General features: G+C 41.0%; 1 protein-coding gene across 1 annotated transcript in view; it reads right to left on the bottom strand.

Moving 5' to 3' along the window:
- The window catches only part of spsb4a (splA/ryanodine receptor domain and SOCS box containing 4a), a 98,538-nt gene extending 80,393 nt beyond the window's left edge, over positions 1-18,145 (bottom strand). The window contains exon 1 of the mRNA XM_015957244.3: positions 17,904-18,145. The gene's annotated coding sequence lies outside the window, so the exon portion shown is untranslated. The remainder of the gene's footprint in view (positions 1-17,903) is intronic.
- Positions 18,146-19,746: the final 1,601 nt, after the last annotated feature.

The raw sequence follows: 19,746 nt of genomic DNA on the forward strand, positions 1-19,746 counted from the left end.
TGGAGGAGTTCACGCATCTTGGGGTCTTGTTGACGAGTGAGGAAGGGAGAAAGTGAGAGATCGACAGGCGGATTGGGGCAGCATCTGCAGTGATGTGGATGCTGAAGCGGTCTGTTGTAGTGAAGAAGGAGCTGAGCCGGAAAGCAAGGCTCTCAATTTACCAGTTGATCTACTGCCCAGTCCTCACCTATGGTCACAAGCTTTGGGTAATGACCGAAAGAACACGATCATGGATACAAGCGGCCAAAATGAGTTTTCTCCACAGGGTGGCTGGGCTCCACCTTAGGAATCGGGTGAGGAGCTCGTACATTCAGAAGAGACCAAGAGACTCAGAATAGAGCTGCTGCCCCATCCAGGAGTCAGTTGAGGTGGTTTGGGCATCTTGTTAGAATGCCTCCTGGATGCCTCCCCAGGGAGGTGTTTCAGGCATGTCCTGCCAGCAGGAGGATCCCTGGTCGACCCAGGACACGTTGGAGAAAGTAAATCTCCGAACTGGCCCAGGAATGCCTTGGGGTCCTACCGGAGGAGCTGGTGGAGGTGGCCAGGGAGAGGACGGTCTGGAACTCCCTAGTTGGGATGCTGCCCCCGCGACACAGATTTGGATAGGCAGAAGAAGGCGAGAGGAGACACTTCTACCATGTAGTTGTGATGATGATTCATTAATTTAACTGGGAGCATTGGTGCTGGACTGGTATAACGTTTTGAGTGGTATTATCTGATATGATAGATATTTTGTTTAAATAGATCAAGCTAATATCAAAGAAACAAACTGTTTTTGTGAAATTCAACCTTATTTTTACTAACCAGTATTTTTCCCCTTCAATCAAAACTGGCTCAATCTAGAAACACCGTAACAGAAAGCAAAATGATTTTTCCATGCCGGTGGATCTAGCCATGCTCCGTTGGGAGTCTCAGCGGGCTCAAACAGTCTTGCCAATCACAGCGCTCTATCGATTTGGTGGGCGGGATATTACTGCGACTAAGACAAAAAACTAAGATAGTGGCTGCTTGTTTGAAACAGCTTTGGGATCAACTTTGGATTATTTAGACTTCTGCTTTTTTGAGTCAAGAGCAGATAGAAGTACTTAAAGCTGTTATAGCCAATTTGGGGAAAAAAATTTGCTTACAACATTTTTTTTTCATTCCTCTTAAAAACGTTTCTTCGTTAACATATTTTCCTACTAAATTACAACCAATCAGCGTGAGTTAACCAAAGGTTCCACTCAGCTACTCAATCGGGCCATTCCCAGTACCAATCCCTGTTCAAGTACACCGAAAGTTTTCAAACAAGGGTAGGTGATTGGAATGGACCGGCTGAGTAGCTGAGTAGAACTTTTGGTTAACTCACACTGATTGGTTGTTACTCAGTAGGAAATTACATTAGCAGACACCGCCAAAAACAACTGGCATTAGAAGAGTTGCTTGTGAAGCAGAATGGAAGCAAATGAAAGTGGGCACCAATCGCACTGCTTTAAAATTGCTGTTATTAAACTCCCAACAAAAAAATATGGCAGACGACATTTCCCCCCCCCCCCCCCCCCCCCCCCCGGACTAACCCTGGTCAAAGATTGCCACATTTTACATATTTTACATTACACAGCTGCTCTCATCCTCAGAATGGATGAAATCATGCTGTACTTTGACAGAATAAAATTTTAACTTTCATTAATATTACTGTGGGTGCTTTTTTGTACTGATCAGTGACATCACTTAGTGCTGAAGCAGTCGAGAAGAGCTCACATCTGTGCAAAGTCCTGAATGGACTGAATTTGTATGGAGACTAAACAGCTCAGAGGCCAACTTATCTCCCGGTCAATTTTCCCCTCCCAGAATTTACCCTGAAGCTCCGACAATGGAAACACACCTAGTATCACTAATTATTGCCATCTTAGGCTAGTTGAGTTTGATTTCCTCAGCTGACCATGTATATTTATGCATGGGATGATCACAACTGCTTATATCACTTGGGAGTCTCCGTTGAGCTAAAAGCATCTAATCTAAAGATTAGGGATGTAAGAAAATATCGATATGGCAATATATCGTGATATTTTTTACTGTGATTATTACATCGATATTCAAAAGCTGTGTATCTAATTCTTGAAAGAATTTACATGCAAACTTTTGTGTATTTTCTTTTCGTTTTGTGCAATTCAATCGCCACCCGCTAGTTGGCAGCAGTGTGCAACGGGTTTTGTTTCCACCACTGAAATGTAAATCCCTCCATCATGGTTCAGATACCTCATGTTACACATGTTACATATTAGTTTGGACTGTTTATTGAACATTCTTACAATAAATTCAGTAAAAAAAATTGCTCGTAATGTCTGACTGAATGTATCGCAATATATCGTGATATATTGTATCGTCTCCCCTGCATCGTGATATGTATCGAATCGCCAGAATTTCAAAAATACACATCCCTGCTAAAGATGGTGCTATCAGGACCTGATGGTGATAAAGACAACAAACAAAAAGTGGTGAATTTTGATAGGGAGCGGGAAGAGTTCCCTTGCGGTCTGAAAACATCCTCTGTAAACATGCCAGGGTCGTGATAATGATGATGCTGACACGCTGGCCCATTGTTGAAGCTAAGTGGGAGACTATAATAGAACTGAGCCACTGATAAAGGCATTTTCAGCAGCAATATTAGAGCACAAGCCAGATAGACTACTGTGAGACAGTCAGACTGTTATTTTTTATGTTTTAGACATAAATCTGTATTGTTCTACAAATAGACGTATTGGGTTCCCCCTACAGCTGAATCTTCTTGGCTTGGCTATAAGACCCTCAATACACTGTTCCCTTTCACGCCCCAGGAAAAATCTAATACTATCTAATAATAGTAAGTACAGTATATATTGTGGAAACTGGGCTCTATAGTGGTGCCTGCTCTATTTCTGGAGCCAGTGAGGATTTCGGTTACAAAACTCCTCTGAGAGAAGATATGCACACGACTGTTCTTAAAAGATACCGCTGGTCAAAAGGTTCTTCCATTTCAGCTTTCAGTGTGACAAAATCTCACTTAACATTAAATAAGGTTTGAGGAAGTGTCTTTTCCACACAACCCTCTGAAGTTTATTACACAAGCCAAAACCATAACACGCCTGCATCAAATTCCAGGATGATCCAGTTGATTTTATCCTGCTGGGGGAAAAAAAACACCAGATAGTGTTGCAAAAGCCATGAAATGACATGCAGAGTAGAGCAGGAGTCACAGGACTAAGAGTTAGCTGTCGCAGCACTGATCCACACAAAACATGGAACAGAAACACTTCAGTAACAAGGAAAAACACACACCAACACACACACTGACACAGCATCACTTTAAAATGACAAACAAGCAAGAGAACGGAATCTCATACATTGCCATCATTTATATGTAAATCAGCTCACCACTTCTCTACACCACACCACCCTCTTTAGTCTCCAGAAACACAAAAGATGGAGCAAACTTCCGATCAGATCAGACAGGATGATTGTGAGCGACAGGAAGTCAAACGATGCATGGCAAGATGGAACAAGATGAGGTGAAATGGGCTAATATTCCAGGTTTACAAGGAGAGGACGCCAACTAGAACCAAGGTCTGTTTGTTACAACACTAATGATTTCATGTCCCCTGGTGTCACCCCAAGGGCTCCAACTCTCCTGCCTTCCTGTCTGGCTGTTTCCTCTACAAGGAGAATTTTGATTAACGACTCACCGCAGCAATTTTTTCCCAAAAAAAACTGAAGCACATCACAGACGATGACAATCTGATGACAAGGAGCATCAACCTTACCCAAGTAACTGATGAGCAAGCTAAAATATGACAGCATACAACAGGAACGGTGCATGCCAGTTTATTAGGATCTCTCATTATGGCACATTTACAGTAAAACCTAGAGTTATATTTGTCATTGTTATAGTGTCTGGAGGTTAATGTAAATCAGAAAAAAACAAGCTTAAACCCAGGTTATACACTAGATTTAAACCACCGGACAAGAGGGACACTTCTTCCTGTCAGTCACTGACCGGAGACGTCAGTGTCATTTAGAGTCCAGAAGTGAATGAGAGGACAGTCCTTCCTGACTGACATTGTTGTGTTGACGCATGTGTCCCTGTGAGTCCCTCCCTGCAAGCCGTTTTGAAAGCTCAGCAGTCTATCACTGCTTTAAAAAGCTGCTGAATGCAAATCTATTCCCACACCATCTGACAAATGCTGTAAAATGCATGCATTTACACAGATCCTCAATGACAGATGGAAATGATAAATGCATGGGCACATACCAAAAATATGTGATAAAATCATAAATGCTGGCATCATCATGCCAATGGGTGCCTTTACTCTACCCGGTCACTTTATTAGGTACAACTTGCACTGATCAGACCCACTTTGGCATTCTGAGTTGTCTTAATTCTTCACATATAGAGGTATTGTAAACATTTCTCAGTTTCTGGTCCACTGTTATGACCCCGGTCATAAGGAATGTTATTTCTTTTATTTTATACTCTTTGCATTTCGAGTATTGTTTTCAGTGTGCAGGTGCCCTTCTAGGATTGGTGGATGATGGCCAGGGGACGTTTTGACTGGAAGATCAGCTGGGACAAAGCTGTTAAAAGGAGCCTGATGAGATGCAGCTGTGTTCTTCATCCTCCACTCATTCCAATCAGCCACCATTTTGATGCTCTGTGTTTGTGTGATGCCCTTGTGCCTTTTGTGACTAGTACCTGCCGTTCGAGGATTCTGTAGGGGTGAACCGCCTTTTTTTCTTTGCATTCCTGTTTTCTCCTGTTTTGGATAGTCAGGGAGGTAAGTTTGGTTGTCAATTATTTCCTTTAAGTTTGTAGGTCAGTTGTCATTCTGGAGTTAGAGGTGTTTTGTTTATTGTTTTGGGCATTGGTTCACCCTGAGTTATTAATCCTCCCTCGTCCTTAGTTCATCACCTTGATTTTGTGGATAAGTTATATTATTGTAACAAATTATTGTACTTGGAATTCTGGTGTGGTAGTTTGGAATTGGTGGAAGATGGAACCATTTTGATGTTACAGCCTGGCCCTCCTAGACGGGTTGTAACATTAATTGGGGGCTCGTCCTTTTTTTTCTGGCGTTTTGGTTGCCGTTTTGTGTCTGGTTGGTGGTTTTGTTTTGTGTGTGGGGGGAAGTGTGTGTGTGTGTTTCTGTGCTTATGGATTTTTCCATTGATCATTTTGTGGAGTCTCCTTCTTGGGCCCAGTTGGACAGTTGCACCAAGGCCGACCTGCTCATTGTTGCCAGTTATTATGATGTTGAGGTGCCATACGATGCTCGCAAGGTGGACATAAAGGCAGTGTTGTGTGACCGGCTGGTGGAGAGGGGCTTGTTGGCCGACAGGAACGTGGAGGAGGCTGCTGCGCCTGGAAAGGGTGTGGCCGCGGCAAAGACTGGTGGACCTGCTAAAGTGCCTGCAGTGGCTGCCCCGGTGCGGGCTGAGGCACCTGCTGTGCCTGCCATGGCTGACGAACCCAGAACGATTCATGGGTCATCCTCTGAGGATCTGCATATCACTCTCCGCATCAAGGATGTAGAGATCCGACAAAAGGAGCTGGATGTTCGAAACAGGGAGCTGGAGGTACAGGCGATGCATCTTCGACTCAAAGCCTTGGAGATGGAAGAAAAGAAGGGTCTGCCAGCAACCAACGCCACGTTCCCCAGCCGTGATGCCGCTTCTGCTTCTGGGTTTGACATCAGTAAACACATTGCTTTAGTTCCTCCCTTTCGTGAAACTGAGGTGGATTCCTACTTCAGTGCTTTTGAACGTATAGCTGCTGCTTTACGTTGGCCTAGCGAGTTCTGGTCCCTGTTACTTCAGTGTAAACTTGTGGGTAAAGCGCAGGAGGTTTGTTCCAGGTTGTCTATTGAACAAAGTTTGGATTATGAAATTCTGAAAAAGACTGTTTTACAAGCATATGAGCTAGTCCCTGAAGCGTATCGACAGAAATTTAGAAAACTCAGCAAAACCACTCACCAGACATATGTCGAGTTTGCGCGTGAAAAGGGTGTTCTGTTTGACAAGTGGTGTCAATCATGTAAAGTTAAAACTGACATGATTACATCACACAGTTGATGCAGGTTTGTTTGCTGTACATTCACAATGTAAATCTCAGAGTAAACAAAAAAAATATTAAAGCTCAAGAGCAGAAGCAAGATGTGGGTTTAAACTCGAATCAAAAGCCAGTGAGTAGATCTGGGACTTTTAAAGTTTCCTGAAAGGATCAATGCTCTGATCAGATCTAATGTGGAGAGGTAGGTTGTTCCAGTGGTTAGGGGCAGCTACTGCAAATGCAAAATCACTTCTGCTTTTTAGCTTGAATCTGGAACGGCAAGGAGCATTTAGTTATTTGACATTAGGGTTCAGAATAGAGTGGCATAAAAGGGCCTGGAGATAGGACGGTCCACGAAGAGCCTTGAAAACTAACAAGAGCTTATGGTCAAGTCTGTATTTTCAGCCAATGATGCTATGATATCACATACTCGCATTTTTTTTCAACATGTAAGGAGATGAGAAGGTGCATTTTTTATGACCTGTAGACAAATAAAGAATAACAATAATATGCGCGTGTCATCATCCTGTTATATTCAAGTCCCTGGAGAAACGATCGGATTTAAGCTAAGAGCCACAGCTGAAAAAAGAGCTTGTTTGGACCACTGATGTGTTTGACTAATTTAAGAAAAGAGTCAAACTCCCAGGTTCTACCAGAGAAATGACAGAATGGTCTTAAGTCCATTTTGGCGTGGCTTTTTCTGTCTTATTACTCATAGCAACAAGTAAACGTCACTTAAAACGTTGCCTCGTGATTTCTGCGTGCTGCCGTTTACGTGTTTTATGATCACAGCAATTAACCGGCTAAGTTGTATTTAATTTTTAAGCAATGGTTGATCAACTGTCAGATCACACATAAAAAGCACTTTGGATTGCTATTATCTGACTCACCGAGACAGATCTCAGACAGATCCTGAGACGCTCCTGCCTGACATAGTTATTTTATTCACGGAAAAAAAATCACACTAGTGATTTCTCTTGGCGTTCAGTTTATACATTCAAACAGCACAGCACTCTATTTAAACTACTTACATGTAAATCTATGTTATTTGTCCATCCATCCATCCCTTTTCATCCGCTTATCCGGAGTCGGGTTGCGGGGGCAGTAGCGTCGAGAGACCCAGACTTCCCTCTCCCCAGCCACTTGGGCCAGCTCCTCCGGGGGAATCCCAAGGCGTTCCCCGGCCAGGTCCGGTAAGAAGTCCGCTCCGACAGCTTCTGGCGTTTTTTAAAAGTATCCCAGGGGGACGGTAAGGGTCAGAGATGTTTAGTCTATTTAATTTCTGACTATATAAAACGATTTCTTCAGTTTTAAAGTGTGAAGTAAACTCCGGCAAAGTAAAATCCAAGCTGATCCCGTTCATTTTGTTTACATTTGTTGCCTGCCAACATGGCGTCTACTCTCTGAGAGTCACGCGACGTCCAGAGCTCTATAGTTTACTATTCAATCCCCTACAATACGTTTGAGGTAATTTGGACACGCCAGCTATCCGTAGATGTTTCCCGATTACACAGGGGACGGAGGGGTTTGGCTTGTCCCTCCGGCTCCGCACATTGGTTTCCGGTTAACCGGCTATTAACCAATATTGTTAATATATTTTGTTGTCAATAGTCTGTTAAAGAAATTTTGGAAAACTTGCATCGCTATTGTGGTGTGTGTGTGTGTGTGTGTGTGTGTGTGTGTGTGTGTGTGTGTGTGTGTGTGTGTGTGTGTGTGTGTGTGTGTGTGTGTGTGTGTGTGTGTGTGTGTGTGTGTGTGTGTGTGTGTGCGCGCGTGTGTGTGTGCATGCGTGTGTGTGTGTGTGTCCTCACAGCAGTAAGAGACGGAGGAAAAACTGCTTCAGGCTTGTTAACTCCACAGCATCCAGAATGACAATGAATCGAGCATTCAGGAAGCCCCCGCAGGCTGATTCTATCCTCCAATCAGAGGCTCCCTCTAAGGGTAGGCATCAATTTGATCCAGTCAATGAGTCAGCAGTGGGTGTGTAGGACCAGTTTGCCTCCAGGCAGACCTCCTCGGGAAGAGGGTTGAAAAGACACCCACGCAGGAAAATCCAATACCCAAATGAGAAGACTCCAAACCCAGTCCAGGCCAAGTAGAGCCGATGCTATGTGTAGGTGTCATGTATGAACCGAGGAAGTCATGTCGCATTTGATTTAAAGCAGTTACTCTAAGGCTGCGTTTGATTAGTCCTCGGAATTCTGAAATCCCGACTTCCAAGTAGGAAAATTCAAATGAAACGAACGCCCCCTAAAGTCGGACCTCTGAGTCAGCAACTCTGAAGAATTTCAGAACTCCGACCTCGACATCCAAGATGGCAGCTCTCCGTATCAACAACAGTGGCTTTTGGGTGAAATGTGTTTATTTTACAAAAACACACTATGAGCGCATTAAACCAAATGTTAGTTTAAAACTGGCTACTTGGGAGGTGTGAGTCGCCATATTGGAATCCCGACTTCAACTACGATAACCAGAACGTGGTCATCTTGGGTGTGACGCCATTCCCAGTTCCGACTTCCGAGGTAAATCGAACGCACCACAATACCTAAAAAATCAACAGACCCATTTTCTATTGTCAGAGCTAGGGTTGTCACGGTATGAAAATTTAACCTCACGGTTATTGTGACCAAAATTATCACGGTTTTCGGTATTATCGCGGTATTTTTTAAACGGTGTTGCATATGTTCAGAAAGCATTGATAGTCCTGTTCTACACAAACTGAAATAGTTTTGAAAATGTTTAACAGTGTTTATTAAAGCTAAAATAACACAAAGCCTTAGCAAAAGTGCAACTTTTCACAAGTAAAGGAACAAATAGCTTCTTTTTCTGGAACAAGTTACAGTAGTCAGTGCAGGTTTAAATTATACAAATCCAAACATTCAAAACATAAACAATATGTAAACAAATCAAAGAAACACCACTTGTTTTCTCATATACTTGTTTTCTTCATTATCAAAATGAAAATCTAAAACTCCAGTCCACACTTGACTTGAGCACTGTACAAGTCAACCTTAAAAAATATGTATTTAAAATAAATATCCACTTTAAACAAATTACTAAAATAACTACTACACTATGTAATCAAATCCAAATGTTCAAGTATAAATGGCATTGAATAAGTAAACAAATCAATGACAAGGAACTAATTGTATATTTCTCTTCATCATCAACAAATAAGATGCTTCATCCAGCAACAGGGTGTCCGTGACACGGTTTAAATGCTGGCAGAGGACGCTGCGGCTGCAGTATATAGTGACTCGTTGCATTCTCCGTCAACCAGAAGTCCTCGCGTCATGCATTTAAGCTAAAATGTTAATGTTAACTTACCTTGCACTGGCTGTAGAGACGTGGGTGATGGTCACTCAGATGTGCCATTAGATTCGAAGTGTTGCTGCCTTTTGCAGACACTTGTTTCCTGCACGTTCTGCAAACGGGATAGCCGTCTTCTATTAACTGTCCCTCAGCATTTTTCAGAAATCCAAAATATGCCCATACTTCCGATTTAGTCTTCTTTGAGGGATGATGGATGTCCTGGGCGCTGCCGTCTCCTCCTTCGGCCATTATTTCAGCTTCAAAGTTTTGGTAACGTTGCAAACTAAAAAGTGCGTGTGCGCGCCGCGGGAACTTCAGCTGAAGCGACGGTGGCTGGTAAGGGTCACCGCGCCGAAACCGCGGCCACGGTAAACCCACCGAGATAATATAGTTTTTTAAAAACTGGACGGTTATTTTTATTGTCAACTTTTTTACCGGGGTTTACCGCTATACCGGTTACCGTGACAACCCTAGTCAGAGCAGAATCTGTCTCTCAATTTTTTTCTCATAATGTTTCAGTAATCATCCAAATGGACCCCCCTCTCTACTGGCACCTGCTTGAACAGGCATACATTTACCCAGTCTTGATTTAAAACATGACTCTCAGCAACATAAACCCCACACACTTTTTCTGCAGCGTGATCTTTTTTCACCTTCATTAAACATGTGACTTCAACAGCTTCACACTCTGCTTGCTGTTGTGCTTTGCTGTGTCACAAAAATGGCGGAAAAGGTAAAAATAGTAAAAAACCAATGAGAGCTGATAGGAACGGCTCACGCTCTTTGGAAAATGGTGCCTGTCTTGTTACCAAATCTTCTTGAGTATCACTCGATGATCAGCACAGGGACACCTTTGGTCCAGAGAAGAAATATTTCTAACAACAGTGGGAGGAGCTAAAATCTCAGAGAAATGTCAAAAGTTATTGATTAATTGATGAGTAGAAAGACAGAGTCAACTCCTGAGCCATTGTTGCTTCTGTGACTGACCTAAAAAAGCTCTCCCAATACTTCATCACTCGATTAAAATTAATGCTCAGCATCAGTGGCACCTACAGACAAAACTTTCACTATCTCATTGGGGCATTTTTTATTACATAATAAATAATGGAAGACAGTACACACTCATTTTAACAGCAGTGACAGGGTGTGATAAGATATAGCAGCTTAAACACATCTTCCCTTGTTCTCACACTGACTGCAGATATTAGAACATTAGAAATGTTTATGAAGGGAGCAGCAAGCAGGAAATTAAAAAATCTGAATTAGTAAAGGACGATAAAGAAAACAATCTGTTAAGTATTTGTTAAAGCTGGATACTATAGACAATAACTATTTCACATTTTTACTGTTTTGAGCTGGACTGTTGGTACAAGAAAATTGCTCCAGGATGCCTTAAGGGGTTCTAAAGCAGGATTTGACAGCAAAATGTTTCCAAACATAATTGCCACACTTGCAAACCTCTTTGTTAAAGAAGTAAAACAGATGAGCTCATGGCCTGTCTGTGAAACACATTCTGAGTCAAATGTTCTAAAAAAGTGGGGTTAAGCTAATAAAAAGTAGTAGTTCAGACCTGACCCTCGCTGGAAATAAACCTTCAAATTAAAGCACAACATCAGCCTTTTAAGTTTTTTTTTAATAAAACATTTTTACAAGTGTTCTTAAAGGCATATATGTAACTTTTCCATTTGTTTAAAACATTATGATTTAATTATCATGAGCTCATGAGGTAGAGCGGGTTGTCCAGTATTTGGAAGGTTGCAGGTCCAATCCCAACTCCCACCAGAGAATTCTGCTGTTGTGTCCTTGGGCAAGACACTTAACCCGCCTTGCATGCTGGTGGTGGTTGAGAGGGACTGGTGGCGCCAGAGTTCGGCAGGCCTCGCTACCTTCAGTGTACCCCAGAGTAGCTGTGGCTACATCGTAGCGCATCCCCACCAACGTGTGTGTGAATGGGTGAATGGTTGTGTTGTGAAGCACCTTGGGGGGTAGTAGAACCCTAAGAAGGTGCTATAGGGAACCTAAGTCATGCCCATCTACTTCCAGACCATGGGTCCCCAGAAGAACAAAACAACAAATGCAAGTCAAGGGGCTAAAAACAATAATTTCTAATTCCGCTTGTTATGTGCCATGGATTTCACATATGATGTCCGTGAATTGTAAAGATGCATTTTCATACCATGAAAGTGCTTATTTTCGGGGGGGTGGGGGGTGGTATTTTAGCTTTTGTGTGAAAATATGTCCAGGACTACAAATGCACTTCACGACAGTGACATAATCTAACCAAACACGGAGAAAAACAGAGGGAAAAGGGCTTTCAGTTCAGCCAACTTCAAATCCTTCCTTTTAGGAGGAAAGAACCACCATAAATCTGGCAACTTGGTAAGTAGCAGTTACGCTAGGGGAGAGAAGATTCTGTGGTGACGTCATATATGCAAGGTGCCAATGTCTGATTTGGAGTCATGCTAATTACGAACTTTTACAAGCTGATAAATCTCAAAGTACGTGACCATCGTGGTCAAAACACCCATCATTAGTTTTCATCTAAATTACAGTACAACATACAGTATGTGCCATCCCGGCCCTAAGGCAAAGAGGGTTAGACAATAGCTCTTTTAGCCCTACTGACTTGCATTAATTTTTTGGTTTTTCCAGGGACCCGTGAGCCAACCGGAATGGGAGTAGACTTAGGCTCCCTATACAAATACAGGCCATTTACCATTCTTGGGCAAGTATGTGTTAAAATGACGCTTTTCAGGAGGGGTAGGGAACCCTGGTCCTGGAGGGTCACTAACAAACACATTTTAGAGGTTGCCATGCTTCAACACACTGGATTTTAATCAGCGAGTTACTAAAAGGCTTCTGTAGAGCCTGATGAGCTGTTGAACAGGTGAATCAACTGTGTTGAAGCAGGACAACCTCTAAAACAAGCTGGATAGAGGCTCTCCAGGACCAGGGTTAATGAGATGTCACTCAGACCTCCACCGCCCTCTGTGGCCAGAATACCGCACTTGTAAGTTCACAGCGGCGGACCGCCTCCTATTGGACTTACTAAAGTGGAGCTGACATGCCAGCACTGCAGTCTGCTTCAAGCACATTTCCTGCATGTTTTAGATTGTGAACACAGCTGACTTGTTTGACTTACTAATGAACCGCTCCTGTAGAAACTAAAGAAGGTTGAGGAGACATTTTAGCAGTTAAATCAAGGTGTTAAAAAGATGAACGCACAGCGAGAAGACAAGTTTCACTTTTGGTTTTACTAATGGACGCTGGAGGGTGCTAAAAGCAAGCCAAAGTGCATAGTATGCCTTTAAATGACCAGATTTAAATGGATTTACAACATAAGTAGAAAATATTTTGGAGGAAAATCTGACCTAACACTTGGAGATAACAGCAGACATAACTGATGGTAAGGCTGATGATGTTAGGTAAAGTATGTCTTCTATAAATAAATTAAATGTGTGTATTTGGGGCAAGAATTAAGCAAGGGAAGAGGATATGATCAGAACATGTTTGGGAAAAGATGTAAACTGGTTAAGATAACAGAAATGTTGGAGCTGGACAACAAAAAGATTGACAAGGGGGAAAGGAGAAAGTGTGATTAGAAAACGGAAAGCTATCAAAAAAGAAGCTGAGACAAGATGCTGGTGAGAGACTTGACCTCCCAGAGACAGATAAATGACCTCCTGTCACCACTACGATGCCCCCTCCTGCTTCTCCATCTTTCCCTCCACACTCCAGCTCCCTCCCTCATTTGGACAGAACATCTATCAAGCCAGCAGACTCCTGGTCACCACTTTGCCTGTTTTGTTAGCACACCAAATGAAGAGAAACTATGCCAGGCGTGTCTTTCTCCTCACACCATCGCACTGTTGAGTATGCAGATCCTTCTCCTTTCTCCCTTTAATCTCCCCAGCATCTCTCCAGCTCCCCTTTCCTCCACTGCCTGTTTTAAACTGCATCTCCATTTACTCCTACCCCCCCCCCAGCTCTCCCCATCTGCTCTTCATCTTTCATGTTCTTGACACCTTACCCATCTTTACCTAGTAAATGTTGGAGAGCAGCCAGACAAAGAACTCATTATTTTTGTTGTATGGCAACAAGAAAAAAATATTGACATGTTACCTACCAGACAGTGACATGAGCAAAAGAATTTATTAAAGCACCAAAAGGTATGCAGACAAACACCTTTAATTTAATTAAAATGGCTGCTAGTTACAGATTGTCCATGGTGATGAATGTAAACAGGCGATCAGCAGTCCACACTTATTCCATCTTCCCCTTGAAGTGTCAAATTATAAATAAATTATGCACAATCTGATACAGCAATCAGCTGCAGCCCAGCTCAGAAAAGGCAGTGCCTTCACCAGACAGAGTACATGATCATGTCCAGGTAAAAGGCTTGCAACTGAATGGAAAAAAGATGCATGGGTGGTAGCTCGGTACTAGACAAAAGACCTGCAAAAAAGTCATATCTTCCCAGTTCGAGCATTTCTTTTTAAATTTTGAACTAAAGCGACGCTGGGTGATATGGCCTAAAATCAATATCATGATATATTGAGGATTTTACCTCGATAACAATAGATGGAAGATAACTACAGGTATGCACAGAAACAGAAGTTGTCCACTAGATGGGGCTGTCACATGTATTACGTTGAGTTACATTTTTACGTGACTCAAGGTGGTACAGCTTCTTAAAGGGACATGAACGTGGGGACAATGATCTCGACAAGAGTCACAAATTTTGATAACGATCAATTTTCTATTCATTGCCCAGCCCTACGACACATCTATCCAGCATCTGCTTTGAGGTTTAGACCAGGGATTCCCTAAGTATGGTGCGCGCACGCTGCAGCGCGGGGGTGCGCAAGGTGAAAAGTGTAATGGCTGCGGAGCTCAGAGAAGTCTGTCATATGTCACCATTAGCGTAGCCAGAAACTCATTTGTGGGTGGGCCAAAGAAAAAGTAAGTGGGCCCAATAAATGTAATAGAAAACAAGTTTATTTTGCTTGTGTGTGTGTGTGTGTGTGTGTGTGTGTGTGTGTGTGTGTGTGTGTGTGTGTGTGTGTGTGTGTGTGTGTGTGTGTGTGTGTGTGTGTGTGTGTGTGTGTGTGTGTGTGTGTGTGTGTGTGTGTGTGTGTGTGCGTGTGCCCTCCACATGTGCTCTAGCTTCATAATAACAATGTGCCAAGCTTCAGCGCTCTGGCCTGCGCACGCCGATATGTTCCGTATCATTTTTAACGATGTTGGAGAAATCTGAAGGTGGTGAGCCTGGCAGATTGTAATTAACACTGTCATCAACATTGTCTCTTGCAGGTGTTCTGACATTGTAAACCTCACACACAGAACATTATGGATGTAACAAAATAAATCAAGAAATGATTCCCATCTGAGCATTTTAGCATTATTATATTATATTAGCACACTGACTGTGGGACAGCATTCTAACAGCGCGCTGAAGATCTGAAGTTCAGAGTGCGTCTGTCAGAGGTCAGACGCGATCCATCGGAACCACGGCTCACGGGTGCACATGTGAGCACATCTGGGCTGGGCAGAAGTAATTTTACAACATTGGTTTAAATAGCGCAAATAACGAGACGCGGTGACTTGAGCGGCTCATGGAGCTGTGCCGCACACACACACACACACACACACAGTTTCAATAAGCACACGCGCCACGCCGTCAGACTGAAGGCAGAAATGAGTGCTGCCTCCTCCGTGATAAAAAATAAATAAATAAAAAACTTTTAAGAGGTTTTACAACAACATTTTTCATTCAAGGTCAAGTTAAGATATTAGCTTCAATTTTGGGATGACGTATGAAATTCGAGTCCGCTCCAGCCAGTGGAGCCAGTCATGAACCTGACCACAACTCATGTTATTTGTTATTCCAGTCCCCGTGGCAGCGGATCGCAGATTCAGCCACACCATAAACAGCAATAAGTCGGTCTGAGGCAAAAGTGAACCTCATGGCTATAGCTTTTCCAACTTTTCCCCTATAGACATTTGATTACGCACAAGTAGGTGATCAGTTCAGGTTTACGCAGAGCAGAAGGAAGGAGAGAGCTCTGACCACGGGTTACGTTCCATGCGAAAACTGTTAAATTGCATTGTTGATGTGCTACCTGGGCACTCTAAATATTTATTTAAAATTAAATCAAAGGGAATTGTATGGTATTGAATGTTTATTAATTACGGCCTACTATTTAAAAAATGAAAGTGATGGGGAAAAAGGTCGATCATATTTTTTTAACCATGTCTGTCGAGTGACTGTTTAGCTTGACGTCTGATATATATATATATATATATATATATATATATATATATATATATATATATATATATATATATATATATATATATATATACGTATAGCCATGCCCTGATGTGAGGGCTGGGGGGTGCGTCGACATGGTCGGGACATAGAAGGGGGTGCACGACTACATAAGTTTGGGAACCGCTGGTTTAGACAATAAGTTACTTTCACTTTAAGATCAAGTTTAAACTAAAAGTCTATGAACTGTTTGAATTTCATTTATGTTTGTTTAACTACAACATGCATGCTCACTGCATCCTTATTAGTCCCATCACAGGATGCTGGGTGTCTTCCACATTCATAAACACCCCAAAAATGGCAACAAATGATCATTTCCCTTGCCAAAAAATTACACTTCACCGGGACACTGTAATCAATTTTTGGCAAGGGAAATTATCTTTTTTTTTGCCATTTTTGGGGTGTTTATGATGATACAGTAGACAGTATGAGTACAGTAACATCAACAGATAATACATAAAACCCTTATTTGGTCAGTTTTAGCCTCCATGAAAAACTGAGCGATTCAATCACTTTTTGGCAAGTAAAATGCCATTTTAGTTGTCTACAATTAAATCATCAATAAAGAATTTAAAGATATTTTGAGGCGTTTCTTATAGGTAAACAGGAGGGTGTAGTCACTATTCGGCAAGTGACAATCTTAATTTTATGTGCTGAAGTGCTTTTATCTTGTTACTTTTAAATAGAGCAACGTAATGTATAGATAGTAACTTACACAGTGTCATTGTAAAGCCAAAGCTTGATCAGTTTAAATAATATTTTCAAGTAAAAATGTGCCCCAAACTAGTTAACTGTGGCTCCATGTCAACTGGACTAAAGAAAGGAAGGGGAAAAAATCAAATCGCTGGAGAATTGTTTATTTCCAATTATAAAACGTTTACATTCAATACAGGGCACCATTTTACAGTTTATTTATTTTTTAGTATCAAGGCTGTAACATAAAGAAAGCCAGTTCTTACCACAAACCATCTTTCAATCGCAAACATTGTAAAAAGGATTAATATATCCTCATTGTGAACATTTAAGACAAATGGCAACACCTAAAACAACTTCCGAACTGGAAAAACTAATATCCGCGATAAACATCTGTTTAAGTACCGGAAGAGGTTATCTCTGCTTTCTGAATGTCCAAATTGCTAGATATGCTGAGTTTTAAGGCGAAATCCTGGGGAATTTCATCTAGAAATGCAATTACCCCAACCGTGCGCGATCCCGTGGTGGCTAATCATTTTTTGGCAGCCAGTCGATTTATGGCACAACACCGGACACGGGCTCAGATTTTAGGCCCATGCAGTGCTCTACTCAGAGCATCATTTACTTGTGATGCCCAAGTTTCCCGCGGTGGAACAGAACCGGGAAAGTTTAATATGTCCAACCTCGACGTGTGTTTGAAGTAGCATCACAAAACACTGTATTAGGATGTTCGCAGTGTGTAAAATTGAAACTTAGGACACTCAACTTGTAGCAGTTGGTCAATGGACAATAACATGGGTTTTGTTTTCTTATGTCCCTGCCCTCAGCATTTCCTACCATTTGCTGACAGTAAAACATAACTGAAGTGACCTTGAATTTGTATTTTGCACTTTAAAAATATCTTTTTGTTTGTTTGATTACTTTATCAGAGTTTTTTCTTATTTATTATTTTATTCATTTGTTATCATTATGGTTAATGTTTGCATTTATGCAACCAATGGTTAATAAGAATTTGGTTAGTTTTTTTTTTATACTTACTGTTGCTGGCTCTTGTTCTCCTATGTAATATCACTTGACTTGATAAAACCTTTCATACATTCCACGCTACCAGATATGGAAAAGGATTTATGATTTGTGCAGATATCGTAGGCTGCAATATTGGTATCGTATCAGAAGTGAAAAAGTTGTATCGGGACATCCCTAATATTACTCATATATAAGAGAAACTTGAGTGATTAAAGGCTGACGTCAACACACGTTACATGCGTGCATGTTGATACACGCACGTTCGGGTAACTGCACTGTGAACAGCCACATATTTAAAAGAGCTGCGAAAACTTTAGAAGGTGAAAAAAGCTCTACTGACAAACAAAAATAAGTATTTTACAGATGTGAAATACGAACACCCAGGTGTAATAAATGCACTTTAGGAAGACACGCAAACATCTAAAATGCAAAGCTGAGGTGAAAATACTGCGAGCTGTTTGTAAACACAGAAGCACTTACCGAACACAATCTCAGCTCGTCTCCAAACGACACTTTTCTCAGCGCATTCCCTTTGAAAACGAGACAAGCCAGTTCTTCTCTTCTTTTTCGCTATCTGCAACAACGTTTTTCCTCCGCTCTTACGGATGTTTCAGAGCTTAAACGGCGGCTTCTTTGTTGTACTTCACCACTGATCGAAACACCCAGACAACCAGGGAACCGATCGGAACCGATGCTGAGTGTCCGTTTACCAAGCAAATCGAGCACTGATTGGCCGCTTCCATTACTACGCAACAATTTGCTCGTGCGCTATTGGTCCAGACCTTCATGGTGCGTTTAGTGCTATTTGTTAATTCAAGCTTCTTCATTGCCAGTTTCAGAAACAATTAAATAGCTAGGACACTATAAATTCTTACAAATGTATTATTTGTCCTAGAATACATTAAAAATAATAAGGATGCCGAATTTATAAAAATGTGACACAAAATGGTTGTGGTTTATTTTTTGTTTGTTTTCTTTTCAAATAAATTTGACATCTTTTTGTGAATGTTTAATTTTTCAGATAATAATATTTTCCTTTTTTCTTTTGGCTTACATTTGGCTGATTATAGGGTAAAATGTCAATCCTACTGCTTTCACCATAGCTGATACAGATCCATGTATCACTTACGACTAGAATTCAGTCAATTCTAAAGTGTCAGTTTTAGTACATTTTCCACTCAGCATGTAAGCAGACACCCAACCGTGACCTGGTGCTTGTCCTGCTTTTTTTTTTTTTAGCTACTTCAAGATCAGTTTTCACTGTTTATCTCAAGCCACTTGGAGTTCCGAACTACAAAATGTGCCTTTGAATGATCCAAACAGAGAACAAGCAAAATATGTTTCATATTATATAATCTCCTGTGTGTTAAAATTTCCAAACGTTACAAAATCATATGGAAACTTGAGCTCATTAAGTCAGCATTCTTCAAAAACAGCCCTCTTTTGCACTTAGTCGTGTACCCTCAATTTACACCACAGCAATGTTAATTTTGGAATTCCGAGAACCGTAAATGTATCATCTTTCCTTCGCTTTGCATGATCTTTAGTGGCCCTGTCTGCTAGGTTTTCATGTTTCTGTCCAACTAAGCAAATCAAAGAGCTGTTAAAACAGTAAAGATGTTGTTGCAAGCATCAGCAAACATGCGTGTAAAACGTAGGAGAGCTGATTGTTTTACACAGAAATGTGGCTGCCATTGTGCACTGCGCATATGTATATATATGTGTGTGTGTGTATATATATATATATATATATATATATATATATATATATATATATATATATATATATATATATATATATATATATATATACACACAGTACAGGTCGAAATTTTGGACAAACCTTCTCATTCAATGTGTTTTCTTTATTTTCATGATCATGACCATTTACAGAAATGTGCCTGTCATGTTGTCATATATATATATATATATATATATATATATATATATATATATATATATATATATATATATATATATATATATATATATTCACACACACACACTTTGGTATTACATTTTATTACATTGTGTAATCATACAACTTGAGAGTCAGTGTGTTAGCAGTGTTTTGAATTGCAGGAGATACAAACTAGATATTCAGAATATTAAATGATTGTTTAAGACTTGTTCATGGAATCCATTTCCCTCAAAACTTAATATTTCTTTTTTTTCAGAGCGCGACATACTGTATCAGTAGAACAAGACAAACTGGTGCATAAAAAAGTAAAAGCTGGCTTCTAGGTTTATATTTATCAGTTTATAAAAGAGAACATGAAGTGTATCACTTTTGGGTTTATAACTTCTAATGAAGAAAGTAGAA

This window comes from Nothobranchius furzeri, chromosome 11 (genome assembly GCF_043380555.1).
Source record: "Nothobranchius furzeri strain GRZ-AD chromosome 11, NfurGRZ-RIMD1, whole genome shotgun sequence".
Taxonomy (NCBI): Eukaryota; Metazoa; Chordata; class Actinopteri; order Cyprinodontiformes; family Nothobranchiidae; genus Nothobranchius; species Nothobranchius furzeri.